The sequence below is a fragment of the Lissotriton helveticus genome, chromosome 8 (genome assembly GCF_964261635.1).
Source record: "Lissotriton helveticus chromosome 8, aLisHel1.1, whole genome shotgun sequence".
NCBI classification, from domain to species: domain Eukaryota; kingdom Metazoa; phylum Chordata; class Amphibia; order Caudata; family Salamandridae; genus Lissotriton; species Lissotriton helveticus.
The window spans coordinates 966,819,154-966,838,594 of record NC_136069.1 but is presented as its reverse complement, the minus strand read 5'-3'; positions in this window follow the sequence as shown (position 1 = coordinate 966,838,594).

The window sequence follows — 19,441 nt, the reverse complement described above, 5'->3', positions numbered from 1 at the left end:
AGAGTTGGGATTGACATTGTTGTACCAATGTATCCTCAGGCAGCATCTCGGCACAGATTTATCCTAGTGGTGGAGGACCATGCCACTAGGTACCCAGAAGCTGTTCCCCTTAGGACCACTACAGCACCTGATGTCGCAAGAGCCCTCTTGGGAGTGTTTTCAAGAGTGGGGTTTCCTAAGGAGGTTGTATCTGACAGAGGAACAAACTTTATGTCTAGCTACAAACTTTATGTCTAGCTACTTGACTGCAATGTGGAAGGAGTGTGGAGTGAACTACAAATTCACCACACCCTATCATCCACAGTGCAATGGTTTAGTTGAAAAGTTCAACAAGACCTTAAAGGGTATGATTAACGTTCTCCCAGAAAAAGCTCAGGCAGAGATGTGACATCCTGCTACCCTGCCTTTTGTTTGCATACAGGGAGGTTCCTCAGAAGGGGGTTGGCTACTGCCCATCTGAACTTCTGTTTGGACACCCTGTCAGAGGACCATTATGGCTGGTGAAGGAGGGATGGTAGTTGCCTCTCAAACCCCCTAAACAGGATATTGTGGACTATGTACTTGGTCTCCGCTCCAGGATGGCTGACATCCATGTGAAGCAGGGTGGACAATTGAATGAGTTAACCAGTGAAAATGCACACAAAATCCAAAACGACATGTCATTGATCCACTTATCGAATAGTGGCGAAGAATCAATTGTGATGAAACCCAAAATCATTATGACCCAAGTCTTAACAAAAAGGCTGAAAAAGCACGCTAGGAAAGGAAGGCAGAACATGAATGGTCCTACGCGAAACGATGGAGAGGTCAACACGTGTTTTCCACTATTTAGTGCCATGAAACGAAGAAATCTCCTTCAGAGCTACAAACCACGGAAATAAAATGTACTTCATTAGATCAACTGGTGTACAGCTCCATGCACTCTCGTTCCAACTCCACCGAACACAAGGTCAGTGAAAATAATGTGAAAAACAGGAAAGAGAGTCAGAAGGACATAGACAAACTTAACCAAGCAAAATCAGTTTTGATTTACAAAGAAAGTGATGCAAACAGACGAATAAAAAAAAGCTTGCACATGTAGATATCTTGCAAACGGACACACCAAAGACAAATGGGAAACATGATACATCAACAGAAACTCCAACAGGGCAAGATCAGACCAAAAGCCCTGAGATACCACTATGTGAATGTTCTGAGCAGAACTGGATGGATACCCTCAAATTTCCTACCAACAACCCACCAGTGGTCCTCACAAGCAATCACTGCAAGAAAAAGAACAATCATGAGTGCATAGTAACTGCCAGCGTGGATAAAAAAATAGTGATCACATGTCCTCCACTAGACAGCAATAAGGAATATGAATCTAATTGCATATCAGTCAGCACACAGCTTGGTAAAGAAGAGAAAACACAAAGAAAAAACCCTGCCTATTGCCTTGGGCAAACAGAACATAAAACTCCAACAAATAATCAAGCAAGCGAAGAATTGTCTGAACACACCTTCTTAACAGAAACAAGGACTTCCAGAGATCAGTGGCAAATTACATTAATACCGCTATACACGTCAAGAGGTAAGCAAGACATCTTAAACTGGGGAAATATTTTGAGGCTGCTAGGAGAGGTGCGAACATTACAGTTTATTGAAACGACAGATCTACTTTCGGTCAAGTTTGTGCCAAACAGGCAAAATCCACTTACAGCGACAACCATATCATCATGGAAGTCGGAAAAAAAAGTAAATAAAATTTTAGATGCTAAGGACCAATTTGAATCATGAGGTATAACAATAACAAAATCAACACCCCACCGCTACCATGCTCCACAAGGGGTCAATAAGCAGAGCACACATTCTCCAGTATATTCGATTTTGTACAATGCCCGAGGTCCAACAGGCACAGAAACCGCATCTCCAAAAAAAATAGGCGTAACCACAGATATTGGTCACCACTAACACACAATAGGCAATGACCAGTCCCTAAATCTACTCACGCCAGGCAAACTGACAAATTAAATATACTTTCCTGGAATATTGCAGGTGCAATTACAAAGCTAACTAGTAGGACCCTAATGGAAAACTGGGCCCCATATGATATCATAGTACTGCAGGAAACCTGGCTGACTGATTCAATTCAGCTACCTGGATTCAAAGTACATCAGGTGGATGCAGTTAAAACGAACCACTACGGAAGAGCAAAGGGTGGTCTTTCGGTCTACATATCAAATAATATTAAGGTAGAATCTGAACAAATGCCGACAACTTAAAAAAACATACAAATAATAAGACTTAACTTTGGTAGCAGTCACTGGATAACCTCATTAATCCTGTTTAATATTTACGCTCACCCAAATGCTCAAGAAAAATAAATAACTTTCAAAAAGCGAATCCATGAGATAATCGAAGTAAGACACAATACTCCGACCTGGGAAATAGTTATTACAGGTGACTTTAATACTCATCTCATCTGCACACCAGACGAAGACGACCAGTTAATTGCAGAAAATGAATCATCAAATTGCCCACCAATGGAGGAAGCCTAGTAAAGTCGGTAAGGAACTAATTAGTACTCTGGAACATTTGGGTTTGAGAGAATCAACGGGAGAACGCTGGATGACAGTCCACCAAGCTTAACACATTATCGCCCAACCACAGGGTCTGTCATTGACTCTACAATTCTAAGCTTGCCGTTAATCCAACAATTAAGTATGTTCAAAATTAAGTGTTCAGCGGAAAGGGATAATTCGATGCAGAAAAATAGAAATAAGCACTCAAATGGACAGATTTCAAACAGCTCTAAAATTGGATGAGGGTACTGTAGCAACCACTTACAAAAAAGTGAACTGGTCAAATGAACGACTACCTGAAGTCACAGGTAAAGCCAAAGCATTACTAGAATATAGTATAATGCTACTACCTACCATATCCAAAGCTTGGAGTAAATTTGTGCTTGAAGTAACAAAACAGAATTTAAAATTAACAACGAGAAGGACAACCGTTCACACTCATTCACCAGCACAAAAAATCAAGGTGCTAAAAAAAGAATTGAGAAGAGAAATAAGGAAGGTAAAAAAACAAGGTAACAATTTAGACACTTGGGCAAGTTAAAAATACTGAAAAGGGAGTTCAAGAAACACGTCTGGAAAGAAAAACGAAAACAACGGATGAGTTTTGGGTAAAGTTGGTACATAACTGCAAGCAATCAAATGCTAAAGCATTTTGGAAAACAATAAATGGCTTAAATAAGACTCTTAACATAACTGTATCATCAAACGTAACAAAAGAAGTTTGGGCTGCGTATTTATTAAATGTTTTACTTGTCGAAGACTAATTGAGGGCAAATGAAAATAACAAAATTATTCAAATCAACGAACTATAAACACATCATGCCTTGTACCCACATCGTGTACTAGAATCGAAAAAGTTATCAAATCAGGACGAAGTGACAGTGCTCATGGACCAAATCGTATCCCACCAGAGCTATTCAAAAATGACCCCAAAAATTTAGGTCAACCACTTAACGTTAATATTCAAAGAGTTGGAAAATACAGGTACGATTCCTGATAGTTGGAGAGGATCGATAATAAACCCTATTATAAGGGTGGTGACAAAACAAGCCCATCCAATTACAGACTAATAGCTCTTATTGATACAGAAGCAAAGTACTACGCATCAATAATATTGGAAGAGCTAATTGAGTGGTCAAACGATAAGAATCTGATCCCACCCCAGCAAACAAGCTTCCGGAAGGGGTACGGTACCTCAATCAATATGTTAGCAGTAGCAGTAATTGCGGAAAAAAGCAAATGTTTAAAAAGAAATGACAACTTTGTTTTATAGATCTGAAGACTGCCTACGATCGGGGGATCGTTCACTCCTTTGGAGTCAAATTAAGACGGTGGGGTATACAAGAAAATGTATTAAGAGCTATCGAATCATTATATACAGACACGCGGATTCAAATCAAAGTTGGGGATGGGACCAAACTGTCAAGGAAAACACCAATGGCTAGGGGGCTTAAGCAAGGCTGTGTGTTAGCCCCACACCTGCTTAACTTATTTATGGCGGATTTGTCTCTCAACCTGGATTCAGTTAATGCTCATGCACCAAGATTAGGGCCATTGACGATATACCATTTAGCATATGCCGATGATATTGTGCTCCTGAGTTGTAGTATATATTATAGTTTAGACGTAGGACTGAGGTCGACTAGGTCTCTATTGTATATATTAGACTTAATTGTGAGTGCCAGCTAGCTCAGAGGTCACTAGAAACGTTCTTGAATTCACAAGAAGGGATTAGTTTCTGACAACCGCATAAACATGACAACTTTGTTTCCCAAGAATAAGAAATCAATCTCTAGAGTCGCGGAAACAATAGATAACTATTTTACTCAGTCAATCGTGAATGCTTCGTTTCACCAGAGGTGCTGAGAAAATAGAGAGACGGGCGTTTTCAATAAAAAGTGTTTATTGAACAGTCTTCTTTCTCAAGCATAAGAAATGTACTGCTACAATCGTAATACCGGTTATAAAGTACAAGGCATATAATACGAAAAGTATTATAAAGTAGTACTGTAAAAGCATAATATGGTTTCTAAGCCATAAGTTGCTTAAAAAATATAAAATACATACAGTGATAAATTATTGACTAAAAGTACTCAACTGGTGCTTCTAAAATACGCCTACCCCGTTGTACCTAACCTAAGTCTAGTACAAGGGAAGAAGTAAGTGAGGAGTAGCTTAAGTTCAGTATTTCTCTGCTAAGAATCTGTCCAAGTATTCTCTAAGGGTCTAATCAGCTCCGTACCTTGGTTTAGAATGAAGGAGGTCTTGTATCTCTATCTCAGGACTCGATTTCCCAGCAGCCCACAAGGGTAGCCTGGAAACAATGGAGCTGGATTTCTCGGCAGGGGAAAATACTGCGTCTCTCAGTGCCTCAGCTGGAGGGTCGGCTTCCTTCGGCACTTGCTGTTGCACGGCGTCAGGCAAGTAGTAAGTCGATCTGCTCCAAACCACCGTTTGTTTGTCTGGGCAAATCTAGGCATATTTATACTTTGAAGGTGCAGAGTTTGACGTGTGATTGGACTTAATAACGTCATCAAAGACTCAGTTCTTCGAAAAGTCCATGATTTCCTAGATAAATTAGTATTCAGGCAAGGGGAAATCCCTAGCTGCTGAAGGCGGGTTTCTCTAAGAAATCGTTGTTGATTCTTGGAATTTAGTGAAGTAGCCATGCCGTATTTGGGCTGCATAGGCTCAGTCTAAATATGGTAATGATTTCTATGCCTATATAAGGATCGAACAATCTATACCTATATAATGGCATAATCGGGAAAAATTACACTAGAGTCCTAGATTCATTTACAACACCCACTCCACGATTTTAAGTACAATAAAACTAAACGTAGAAGCACTGAACATATCTAAAGCTAGTGTTTACAATCCCACCCGAATTACAACATAGAAATTGCATTTGAAAAGGCTTGATTAAATGTAACAAGTATAGAACAAACAGTTCTCTATAGACATGAAGCATAGTATACATTCTATCATTTGTGAAATACAAAATTGTATTCATGAAACATCTCTGAAGTTTACAAAAGGAGAGAAGGAAAAAAAATTATATTTTTATTTTCGAGACCATCTCAAAGCATAATATCTAAACCGTTTTTGGTCTGATGATTAGGCCAAATATTGTTATTTAGGAGGTATAAAAAATAAATCTTGTTCTCTAAGAATATTCTACTTTAAGCAGATTACTCTGTGCCAAGTTCTATTTTGGAAAAAGTTCAAATTAGTAGATGGTTTGTTTTGAAAAATGAAGGGCGAATTTCAGAGTTCAGGGAACGCCGTGTGCATAAATCAAAAGTTATTCTCGGAGTCAGGAGAAAACATCAGATTGTCAAGGCTGGCAAAGAAACCGTCTACCGTAGTAGGTGAAAGTGGAACCACTTCAGGTAGCAGATCAAAAGTGCAGAAGTGTGGATCATCGCCGTCAGCATTTGATGCATTAGCAATGCCACAGTAGGTGGTACCTGTATGCCTGTAGTGTCTCGTATCTCACCCTCAGTTGGACTTGCCGGTGAGAACTCAATGAATGCCGTCATCATAATAGGCAGCCGTTGGGGGCAACAGGATGCATGAGTCTTTACTGGACCGAGCAAAGCGTCAACATCCGATGGCAGTACTGATGGAAGTATAAGACAATATCCAACACTCATTCCTGTCCACAAAGCAGGCATCGTAGAACAGGTGAGATGCAACCTTGCCAGATTGGTCTGAACAATAGAAACAAAGTCGTGTTAAGATCTCTTAAATGGGCCAAGCCAAGAATCTGTGAAATTCTCTCACGATACCTCATGGCAAGGAGGCATTGTTCCATGGTAGTCTGAGTGTTGCTGGTGACCGGACTTGCCATATCTGAGCCGAAGGAATACAAATAGAATTCCTGCTACTAGTCCCAAGATGAGAGGCAGGCCGCCGAACAGAGTGCAGGAAATTTGGAAAAATGCAGAGGACTGCTTCAAATGGTGTTAACCGTCCCGAAAAAATAGTCTTAAATACATGTGCGATGCCGCTGGTATCAGACATGTTTAAGATTTGACTTAACATTTCTGCGAAATGTACTGGGCAGTTTGTTGATGATAATGCATGTATCTCTGCAGAACTTGCAGATCATACGTTTCTTTAGATGAAGTCAGTGGCAGGTTTTTGTAAAGAATGACTTTCATTCTGCTTAAAGTATAAATTCATATAGAAGAGATATTCAGTGAAGGCCATAATGCTGTCCCCCTGTCTGTCTTGTGCGTTGGATACAATACTTGCATACAACAAGTGACCATGGACGAGACTGACTAGATACGCTTTTCCTGGAAACGTGCCACTACAGCTGTGGTCGTTGAGCAGAACGTAACTGCCATTGGCTAGCTGCCTGAAAATTGGTTCTATCACTGCAGAGGGTGTACCGTGCAGATGGCATTAAAGTTTATTTGCAGAACCTTCGCAAGCTCCGTGTAGATTAGTACCTTGGCACAAAAGTGTACCACTTAGAGTTCTTACAATTTTTACCACTAAGCAATACCTCCTTGCCCCTATTCCAACATTTGTGTGTATGGTAAAGTCCAGGTCGACTTAATGTATTCTTCACCCAACCTTTCATACAGGCCTGCTGGTATATGCTGTAGACAATACTAAAATTGGAAAATCGTCACTGGTATTGTGATGGTGCAATGCATTATCCATTCAATGACAGGCTTCTCAAACTGTCAATGGCAATATTTCCAGTTTTTCAATGCTCTGCACTGTAGTCTGCTCCTTTTTGTGCCAAAGAGATTTGTTTATCTGTAAGGTTAAATACAGAAAACAATGACGTAGTGTTGATTAGACGCCATGACATGTAGCCTAAACAGATTTTGCAACGTCCAGCCTAGCAGCAGTATAGAACTTAATTGAGACTGGCCATGTTGTAACATTAGCAAGTCCTGCTCTATTATGTCAATTGCGGAGGATGCAATGCTGTCCAAAGAATATATTCTGTAGGACAGTCGTTAACCCATTGTCCACTACAGCGAGAGCTTTCTCTAAATAAATACGATCAAATTTCTCGTATTCTTTCTGCAGTTTCCATTTGCGTTATTTTCCAAGCTTCGTTGTACGCAGTGTATATACTGGCATATATGAAACGTTTTTGACGTGATTTGCGAGGCCCCATTAAGAAATCTCGCAATTCATTGCCTTCTTTAAGTAAAGATAAGTGTTTGATTTCTGGAAGTGTAGATTTCTGTAGCCACTCAAGGCATAGCTTTCCTAAACTGTAAGTTACTATCCCTGGATGTTGTCTCTGGGAATATCTTGGATCTGGCCTATTCACTGTGAACCCTTGTGTTTTGTTCAGGAATCTGTTATTCGTGTCTGTGGGTCAGATTAACCATTTTTTCCAATCCGGGTTAGTTCTGTTTTGTTAAAATATACGGTACGTCTACCTCCTCTGTAGTATCGTTACTATCAGATGTGGGCTTAGGTATAGACGGTTTGTTTAGATCTTTTATCTTAGCCAGGCCAAGGCAAGAAGTTTGAACAGTGTCATTACCATTATATGTTCTGGTATAATGCAGGCTCTGAACAGGGCTTCTAAACCTTGCACCTGCCAGTCTTTCGTGCCCCAGACAGTTTTTGTCTCAATGTTGTCTTTCCAAAAGTCAAAACCTAATGTAGACAGCTGAGCATAAAAGTTTGCAGAATAAAATTGTTTAGAATTGGTCAACATTGTTTTCATTGCTGTCTTATTCATATTTTTTTTTTAATAAAACGTTCTGGATTTGTAACATTAAACCCTGTGAAGTACGGAAACTTTTCATAAAATGTTTTCGAGCTGCCTCTTGGCGGCATTAGACAATGTTCCCATTGATTGTAAGTAAAAACATTCCTAGGGCTTGCAGATTTATGCAAATAATGGTGACCATAATGATTAAAACAATACATTGGTTCATAATCTGATGAACCTTCTAAGTATTCATGATCTGTAAATTTAGCTGACATTTCTAAATCTGTCATCATGTTATTAACAGTTTCAAAGTCCCAATCATCAGAAAATGTGCTGGGTGAGACAAAGTCACTCAAAGAAACCTTAAACTGGTGTGGAATCTTCACCAGTTTCACCGGGCCATAGAAGTCATAATCAGTTCTGTCCCATGCTATACCACCAGGTATAGGAATGGCTGTGATGTTTACTGATGACAGGTCTCTTTTTTCACGATGAGATGATTTGTGAGGTTTCAGGAGCAAGTCGATTTTCTTACTTGCTGTGTCCATTGTACTCTATTTTCTATCTATCATCCTTCCCAAACTTAACACCAGTATGAGCCAGAGCAGGAGGAAACGTACACCTAACAAAATCCAAAATCCAACCCATGGTGAAATCAGATATGTTTTTTCAAGTTGATGAAAGAGTTCTGTTATTTTTTCTTTGAAATTTGTATTTGCTGGCTTATCTTCAGGTTCACTGGGATCCTCAGAAAATCTATCAAAGTTAATGAAATAGCCCAGAGGCAGTTCTGTCAATTGTTGAAATTGCATCAGGATTGTTATTAATCTATGGAGTTGCTTCTTCCTTTGTCATATTTGTATAGTCAGAGGCTACATCATTGTAGACAGGTGTTTCTTGACAAACTGTGATTTGGGTCTCAAGAGGCACAAGTTCCATGGTTTTGTTGCATAGTCCTTCTCTTCTTACTGCAGGTTCATCAAAGGTGATAAGTCTTTCAGTTTGAACCTCTTGGATTGTAGCAAGATTTGGTCTTCTGCTACTTCTTGGGACTCCACTGGGCCTACTACTTATTATCGGCCACATATTGTGGTTTGACCAGGTCGATGGACACAACGTTGTTCTCCCTTTTACCAGCAAAGGGCGGTAGTACTACTGATCTTGTTCCTTGGATTGCCAAGACAGGTACTGCTTTTCTGTAAGAAGGCCCAAATTCCTTCTTTACCGCGATCTTTTCCCTGACTAGATCCCCAATCTTTGGAATCCAGACAGGTCTTGCTGGGACAGGTGGTTTTTCTTCAGTGGCTGTTTGCTTCTGTATCGTGTTACTCAGACTTCTTCTTGTTTCATTTAAGTCCTGTAAAACAGCCAAACGATCTTTGGAATCAAAAAGGTTTTGCTTCACCACTGAAGTTTGACAATCGAGGTCTTCGATTATCATTCTAGTACCAAATAGTAATTCATATGGAGTGATTCCACCCAGAAAACTTCTTGGCAGATTGTTAAGACTAAGTTGGACACTTATTAGATGTTTGACCCACCCATCACCCGAACCTAATACCTTAGCTGTTATGGATTGCTTTTTGTCACGTTTTTTTCTTTCCACTACCGTATTACCCTCAGGATGGAAGGGACTAGAATACCGCACTGCCATGCCCAAGCTAGACATGGCCTCCTTGTAAGCACGAGAGCTAAACGCAGAACCCTGGTCAGAGTGTAGCGTGCCGATTGCGTATGTGCCGATAAAGACTCGCATATCCTTTATAACAGTTCTAGCGTCAGCCGAGCGCTGGGGCCACATCCAAATACATCTTGTGCAGGAATCCACTGCGACCATGATATATTTATAGTTACCATCCCTTTGTAAGGGACCACAGTGGTCCAGGTAAACACACGCTAGTGGTTTATCTGAAATCAGAAGAGGCGTCTGTGCAGGTCGTTTCCCTGTTAAAACTTTTATTTTTTGGCAGATTTCACATTCTAGAACATAGTTTCTAGTTTGTTTCCTCATGAGCGGCCACCGATATCTCTCTTTTAATAATGATACTGTGGTAGAAATTCCTGCGTGCACAGAGGCCAGTCCTTCATGTGCTGCTAAGATTAGTCCTAAACTATATTTCATGTTTGGAATCGCCCTAGCCCCCACTCCAGGGATTCGAGCAAAAGGAACATTATTCGCATCAGTTATATATGAGTACTTTATAGGAAAGCCTTTCGGGAATGTCTTACCACTGTCTTTTACTGAAGCAGTGACAGCTTGCATTATTTTGCTGTCTATTTTTGTTTTTGACCTAGTGATCGCAGCTACGGAAGCCGTTTGCACAGCTGCCTTCGCGGCTTCATCCACCAATTAATTCCCTGCAACGTGAACACCATCACGTTGATGACTCAGTGTATGAATCACGTGAGGCTTTTGTAGTTCTTTCTGCAAAAGAACTACTTGTTCCCAAAGCATTTTATGCTTAATTGTGCCACCTTTTGCTTCTTTGAAACCATTTATAACCCAGTTCTGCAGATATTCATTGTACGATTGTACGCAGTAATACGAATCGCACACTATTAGTGTGGGGAATTCGCGATCGGTATTATCAAGCACCATCTTGAAAGCCTGTAGTTCAGGTCGCTGAGCTGTACAGTCTCCGAGTGATTGAATTTTAGTGACCATAGATCTAAATTTACCTTCACGCCAGCGACCTTTAACAATCGCGCACGCAGCACTATAGGCTTGTTTACCCCCAACTGCAGGCTGCGCTGATCCGTCTGTATAGATTATACATCCGTAATGTTCTAGAGGCAGAATCTCGGTCGGCAGAGGACATTCGTATTCGTATTGTAGGAATTCTTGTGTCTTTAAGCAGGGGTCAAAAACGTATTCAACGTCTGCTGCAGCAAGAGAATTAACCCATGGTATCCATCTTGGATGTAAAGCCTTAGCTTTGGGGATGCTTGCTTTTGTCACTGCCTCTAAGGCAATTACAGGTGTAACGATCATTATGCGTTTACCTTGTGCGAGGGCTCTCTCTTTTGCTACTGCAGTTTGTGCCGCTGGCAGGATTTTTTCAGTAGAAGTGAATTTTATTTCAGCTTGTGTGTACAAGTGTGATTTGTATGCTATTGGTACTTTTCACCTTCATTAAAGGTCAGGTATGTGAATCCGCATCTCCCTGGGATGATTCGGATCACAAGATTGCACGCATTATCCCGTGTTTCTAATTGTGTTTTTGCTAACATGTCTGTTTGCACTGAACGCAAAATTTCTGTGTGTGTTTGAGACCAATTTATTTGTTTGAAATCAGGTTTGATTAGTTCGTAGAGAGGTTTAACCCTTTCTGCGTAATTTAGAACATAAGTTCAGGAAACCCAAATTGACTGTAAGTTCTTCAGCATTTGTGGAGGTTGGGGCAGCGCACATTTCTCTAGGAAGTTGGCTACCAGGCTTTTGCCTTCACTTGATAACTCGGATCCTAAGAATAGGACGTTGAGGTGGGCAATACGTGATTTCTTAAAATTTAATTTGTACTCTTGATATATGCGAACCCGAGTATTATGGTGTTTCAAGTGCACGTCCAAATCATCATTTGTAAGATAGATGTCATCGACATAAGATAATGCCTCATCATCATACATTTGTAGTAACTCTGTTACTCTGGCTGAAAATAACCCTGGACTATTCTTGAACCCTTGGGGGAGACGGCAAAATTGTCACTGTGTCCCCATTATTGAGAAAGCGGTCAAGTGCCTGCTTTCTGGTTCAATGTTTTGACAGAAAAACCCATTCGAAATATACAATGTGGTTTTATATTTTTTCCGCACAATGTTATTCATCAGTGATGCACTATGTGCATTTTGTACTGCAAATGTTTTGCAACAGGACTTTAGATGTCTGTATTCCAAAACTAGACAATATGAATTGTCTGGTTTGGAGACAGGAAAGAAAGGATTGTTCATTGACGAGGTGCATGTTTCAATCACCCCTTGGTATTCAAGTTGATTTAAGATCTCCCTACCTTGTTTTTTAGCTTCTTGCTTAACTGGATACTGTCTTTGTGCAGTAGGTTGATTTTTTAACTGGATTTTATGGTGAGGAGAGTACTCATCCCATCCCACATGATTTTTATATAATGCTGGAGCCTGAGCTACTGCCCATTTTCTGGCATATGTATATTTTTTATGAATAAGAATGTGATTTGAGAAGGTTGGCATAATTATCTCTTCGCCATGTGGGCACTCTCTGACAAATTCAGTTCGCCAGTCTCGTTTAGCTAGAAGATTGTCATAACCTTTAGAAAGCTTCTCCGAAAAGAGTGCTTTTATTTTCCTAGTTATGTCCCCCTCCATCCGGAGTGATACTTCATATAACATGTGGGGTACACTAACCCTGGTGTCGGCAGTTTCAACCTGAATGCATTCATTCAAGTCAACTGTCTCCAGATGATCCATCAGGTTCTTGCGAACTATGGTGACTTCTGCTGCGCTGTCCAGCATTGTCTGGGCCCACTCCCCATTCTTGAGTTGTGTGCTCAAGATCCTCTGCATGTCTGATCTTTATGCTTGCTACCTTCTTTTTGCTGAATTGAGTTTTCTTATTTTTTGGAACGTGCTGTTTTTCTTCGGACTTCACGTGTTCCTCTTTTTGTTCTGATCGTCCTCTCCTCTAGGATTTCTGCAAGGAAGTCTGAAAGGTACGAGAGGAACGTGTATCAGTATCTTGATATCTATCAGGTTTTCTTAAAGTATCCCAATTTCTAAGGTTATAATTTTTTCAGAGGGCTCCCGTTGGGGAGACCTACCTCTGGACTGCGAATGCTTCTCTTTAGGAAGTGTTTGCTTAGTATTTTCCCACTTCTTTTTATGAGTAATGAGGTTATTTTTAATAAAAGCTTTTTCAGGGTTTTCAGTTAGCTGGGGTTTTAATGGTTTCCCACCCAAACTATCTCTACCTAGATCTTCATATGATTTTTCAATAATTCTTGCAAGTTCATATGGTTGGTCTGTTATATCTGTTTCTTTTAACTTCTAGCGGATTGCCACTGATGCTGCTTCACCTTTGATGTTGGCTAATGGTATAGCCGAGACCTGTTTGAAATCTTTCAGTAATTTCATATCTAGATTCAAGGCCGGTTCTGGACTGTATTCATTTTGAATCTGTCTCAGAATGTCTGGTATTACCGCCATAGACGGAACCCCATGTGTTTTTGTGTATATTGAAGCAAAGACTGTACCCCAAGTGTCACAGTACTCCACATGTGGTGCTATTCCCATTGGTAAACAGATTGTCAGAATTCTGTGTTTCTCATGAGGTGTACTATCAGGGAATACTGCCTCAATTTAAGTAATTTTTTTGTGCTAACCAAAACGGAATTTGTTCCCTTTTGGCAGGCATTTTACCAATGACTGATTGTATAATCTGTGGTGTGATTTTGTTTGTGTTCCCCTGGTGAGGGGTGTGCTGTGGAATCCTTACAGTACGTTGGACTGTTAAGGTCTGCATGACATATTGAACCAATTGTCTATGTATTTTAATTAACTGTTTCAGCTGCGCTAACAGTTCTCGACCTGTCATGTTTTCTATGTCAGGATGTGGTGTATAGCTGGCTAGTACCGGCCATGTAGCTCCTGGTCTACCTAGTGGACCGAGCCTGGTAATGTGATTTTCATGTTGTAGGGCGCATTTAAACCAGAGCTGATCCTCTTGGTAAGTTAATGGAATTTCAACGTCCTCGTAAGGAACGTATTCCGTTGGAGGTTCTTCTACTTTGTAGTAGTGAAACTCGTGTGTTCCTCCATCTGCTGGAGGAAAGTGAATCCATGAATAGAATACCTCTCTCTGCCGATACTCATGTGCTTCTATAACAAAGATTACTCTCCCACCTCTCGATGATACTCCATTATTTATCAGTTTGTAAGTTATAGTTTTCCTTACATTTACCGGGATGATTATAGCATCCGGGTCATTCTCTAGGAGATTTCTGTCATCTAAGGCTGCTTGAGCTGCTGCTGCAGCTCTTTCTAATTCTTCGCCACTCATTGTGTTGACCGAAAGTTTGCAGAGCAAGTTTCAAGGAAACAAAGATTAGGTGCACAATATTTTGGAACACTGTATCCTTCAACGTTGAACAAACCAAAAAACTAATACATAGGATTTTCCGTCCTACTCAGATTAGGCGGATATTAGCCTTTCACCCACTCCAGACGTCTATTGGAGTTTTTATGGAAGAAAGGGGTCTGTGTGAAAAGCAAGACTGAGTTACTCTAGCATCTAGCGTTAAATTATCGCCTTACCAAACGTTGGGCGTCATGTAGTGTAGTTCCTATATTCCCAATAGGCTCTGCGCATTGGAATAACATATACTATACTTTAGACGTAGGACTGTGGTCGACAAGGTCTCTATCGTATATATTAGACTTAATTGTGAGTGCCAGCTAGCTCAGAGGTCACTAGAAAATCTCTCGAATTCGATCTCTCTGCTTAATGCAGACGTAAAAATCTTTTCCAAGATATTAGCAAATCGCTTAGCCCCCATCATGCCGACCTTGGTCAACACTCAACAACATGGGTTCGTGACGGGGAGGGATACTACGGCTCATGTGAACACTGCAATTACAGCCTTTGATGTTTCCTCAACAACTCTCACCCCACTCGGAATGGTTATGTTAGACGCAGAGAAAGCATTCGATCGAGTGGGGTGGGAGTATTTGTGGGAGGTATTAAAGAAAATAGGCATCCACGGCCAATACTTAGCGTGGGTACGCTCGCTGTACGATAACCCGCAGGCCAAAATCAGTTATTGTGGAAGAGAATCAGCGAATTTTTCAATAGGGAGAGGAACAAGGCAGGGCTGCCCTTTGTCCCCTTTGCTCTTTGCTATATCTTTGGAGCCATTTTTAAACGCCCTTTCTACCCAAGTAAATATTCTTCCAATTAAGCATGGCGGTGAAAGCTTAAAAATTACTGCTTTTGCAGATGACATCGCCGTATTTACTACAGATTTAGTTAAAGCCACACCGCAAATAATAAAAGAGGCTGCAAATTATGGCAAAGTCTCAGGGTATAAACTTAACGTAGGAAAGACGCAGGTTATTGCAAACTATAAACCTTCGGAATCGATCCCTGGCTTATGTCAAAGTGCGATATACCTAGGTATTAGACTAGCGTCTAGTATCGACAAAATTATAATGTTGAACTACGATTCTTTTCTAAAGGAAACAAAAACGACTCTCAAAAAATGGCACAAGACCCCGCTCAGTTTAATGGGACGCATAAATGTAGTTAAAATGAAGATTTTGCCGAAGGCACTATATCTATTTAGATGTATCCCTCTTCAACCTAGCAAATCCTTTTTTAAGAAGTTAGAGGGTATCTGTAGCAGCTTCCTATGGGGCTATAAAAGGGCGCGTAGGGCATTGAAACTCTTAGAACTTCCAATAGAAAAGGGGGGACTAGCGTTTCCAGACTTTAGGCTCTATTTTATAGCCACATTCTTTCGTCGCATACGAAGCCTGATGAAAAACGAGAGTTCGTTATTCTACCACCGATTCATGCTGGGACTAGATTGCAATCAATTTTTACATCATTTACATGATCCTAACTACTTCAAACGAGTGAAATTCAAGTCAGCCAGGCACATTATTAAAATTTGGAACCAAATTCAGACCATAGGGAATATATCTTTTTACAACGCTGAGCTTAGAATATGGGGCAATCCAGGACTACCCGATATTTTCTCTGACGGAGCAGGCATTCTCTGGGAGAAATATGGTATCAATACATAGGGGGACTTTTATGGTCCGAATGGCTTTTCGAACTTTGATACACTTAAAACTTTATTTAATTTAAGGGACAATATGTACTTTAAATACATTCAAATAAGGGATTACCTTCTCTGTAAGATGAAAATCATGGAAGTAGGAGATTCAGATATACTAACATGCTTCTTTTCTAATAAAACAAAATCATTAATAAGTCTGGGGTATGGATACCTAATACAAGGTAAATCGGAAGACAGCACGAAAATTGCGGTCAAATGGTCTGCGAGATTGGGTATGACCATCAACCCAATACATATCTCAAATTCTTTACGCCATATAAATCTGATTGTTCAGTCTTCTAGTTTGAGGCTACAGTCGTATAGAACCATTACACAACTCTATTACACTCCACAAAGAATAGCTAGTTGGGCACATGCAACTCCGCTAAACAACGAGAAAACAAAATGCCCGAAATGTGATCTAGACGCTGCAGGCATCGAACATATGCTCTTTTCGTGCCCGGCCCTTTCACCATTTTGGAAAGGGCTGACTGATGTTTTAAACACTAAACAAATAGCTACCCCGCCATTGACAGAACAATTGGTTCTATTAGACATTCAGGAAATCAACTGTCCTCACAAAGATTTAATTACTATCATTTATGCATGTGCCAGGCTAGTTATAGCAAGATCTTGGATCTCAAAAGATGTTCCAGATGTTTTCGAATGGTGGATTTTGATTAACGAAATAAACACTATGGAACTCTCGCTAGCAAGACTTAGAGGTCCTAAGGCTTTGCAGAAGAAGGAAAAAATTTGGCTAAAGTTTTTTGAACTATGATATATTTGATTTAGAAAAAAAATGAGGTCAGCCTCTACATATGTATAATATTTGGTAAACTATATTCACTTTTAGCTTTTTGTGTTTAGATATGTACTTGTTGGACTTCCGCTTTCTATACTCTTATTTTTGCTGCTAATTTGTTTGTTTTTTATTTTATTTTTTATTTTTTTTATTTTACATTGTAACCTCATTCTAAGATATACATTACATGTGAATTCTGTTCTTTGTTCTTCCTGCAATAATAAAAAAAAAGAAAAAAAAAAAAAGAAAATCTCTCTAATTCACAAGAAGAGATTAGTTTCTGACAACCGCATAAACATGACAACTTTGTTTCCCAAGAATAAGAAATCAATCTCTAGAGTCGCGGAAACAATAGATAACTATTTTATTCAATCAATCGTGCATACCTCGTTTCACCAGAGGTGCTGAGAAAATAGAGAGACTGGCGTTTTCAATAAAAAGTATTTATTGAAGTCTTTTTCTCAAGCATAAGAAATGTACTGCTACAATCGTAATACCGGTTATAAAGAACAAGGCATATAATACGAAAAGTATTATAAAGTAGTACTGTAAAAGCATGACATGGTTTCTAAGCCATAAGTTGCCTAAAACATATAAAATACATACAGTGATAAAATAATGACTAAAAGTACTCAACTGGTGCTTCTAAAATACGCCTACCCCGGTGTACCTCACCTAAGTCTAGTACAAGGGTAGAAGTAAGTGAGGAGTAGCTTAAGTTTAGTATTTCTCTGCCAAGAATCTGTCCAAGAATTCTCTAAGGGTCTAATCAGCTTCGTACATTGGTTTAGAATGAAGGAGGTCCTGTATCTCTATCTCAAGACTCGATTTCCCAGCAACCCGCAAGGGTAGCCTAGAAACATTGAAGCTGGATTTCTCGGCAGGAGAAAAGACAGCGTCTCTCTGTGCATAAGCTGGAGGGTTGGCCTACTTGGGCACTTGCTGCTGCAGGGCGTCGGGCAAGTAGTAAGTCGATCTGCTACAGTATGTTTGTCTGGGCAAATCTAGGCATAATTATACTTTGAAGGTGCCGAGTTTGACGCGTGATTGGACTTAATAACGTCATCAAAGACTCAATTCTTCGAAAAGTCCATGATTTGCTAGATAAATTAGTATTCAGGCAAGGGGAAGTTCCTAGCTGCTGAAGGCGGCTTTCTCTAAGAAATCATTGTTGATTCTTGGAATTTAGTGGAAGTAGCCATGCCGTATTTGGGCTGCATAGGCTCAGTCTAAATATGGTAATGATTTCTATGCCTATATAAGGATCGCACAATCTATACCTATATAAGGGCATGAATCGGGAAAAATTACACTAGAGTCCTAGATTCATTTACAACAGAGTCACACAGAAATCGGTCTTCAAAGACTAATCGAAGAAACAGCGATGTACACAACACACAACAAACTAGAAATAAATATCTCCAAAACAAAGGCTATGCATATCGGGAGGAATTCTGGTGCATCCTTAAAGATCAAATTGTATAATCTAACTATAGAAGAAGTCACTACTTACAAGTACTTGGGGTTTAATTTCGATAGAAATTTAAATTTTCAAGTGCAACAGCTTTTTATGGTTAGGAAGAAGAACGCTTTGATACATGCATTGAGCTTGCTAGCAAAAAATCTAGAAGGACCCTCCTATCAACCATTGCTTACAGTAATTAAAGCAAAGTTGCTCCCTTCGCTAACTTATGCAAGTGTGGTGATGTATGGTAGGGATGCTAAAATGTTAGACAGTTTGCAAGTCAAACCTTATAAGCAGATATTCCATTTCTCCTCTAATGCCTCTCCAGCCCAAATCCGTCTAGAATTTGGATTACCACAGCAAAAAATATGAAGAAGGTATCACTTTATCAAAACCATACACAAAATATGAACTAACCAATCAAGTGTTTTAGTTAACGCGTTATGGGAAGCCCTGGTCAAATATGCTAATTCAACTTATAGCAAATATTTGTTTTCATCACTACAATTGATAAATGCGAGTGATCTGTGGGACTTAAAATTGCCGCCTCCCACGTTTTGCCAAGCTATGAACAAAGCGGCTAAAATTCACTCATTGATAGAGGATAAAAGTGCTTTTTCACAACGAGACCATGCATGGATGACAATCCAAACGTATGTTACACTGCAACCAGCAACTTACTTGCAGTTAACCTATCCGGTGCACTTTAAGAAACAACTATTGGCTATGCGTCTAGGGGATTTGCCGTCTTTAGCAGAAAAACCTCTTTGGCGATACAATGGTCCAAAAACATGTAGATTATGTGGCGCCGCAGAAGAGGACTTTGAGCATTTGTCTGCATATGCCCAGAAATGATGAATATACATCGATTACATTTAAAGTTCTAATTCAATTGGCGAGGGATCCGCACATGCAGAACAGCAATCATGAGAAGCCTGGACTCTACTTACCCTCGGCAAAACTGTAAATTGGTGAGGTTTTTGTAATTCCACGATAAAGTAGTAAAACAGGCTCACAAGGAGTAGCCAAAAAACGCAGGATATAACAGTTTATGACTCTGATAGGAGGTTAAAATCGTTGCAAACAACGACATTCAGAACCATA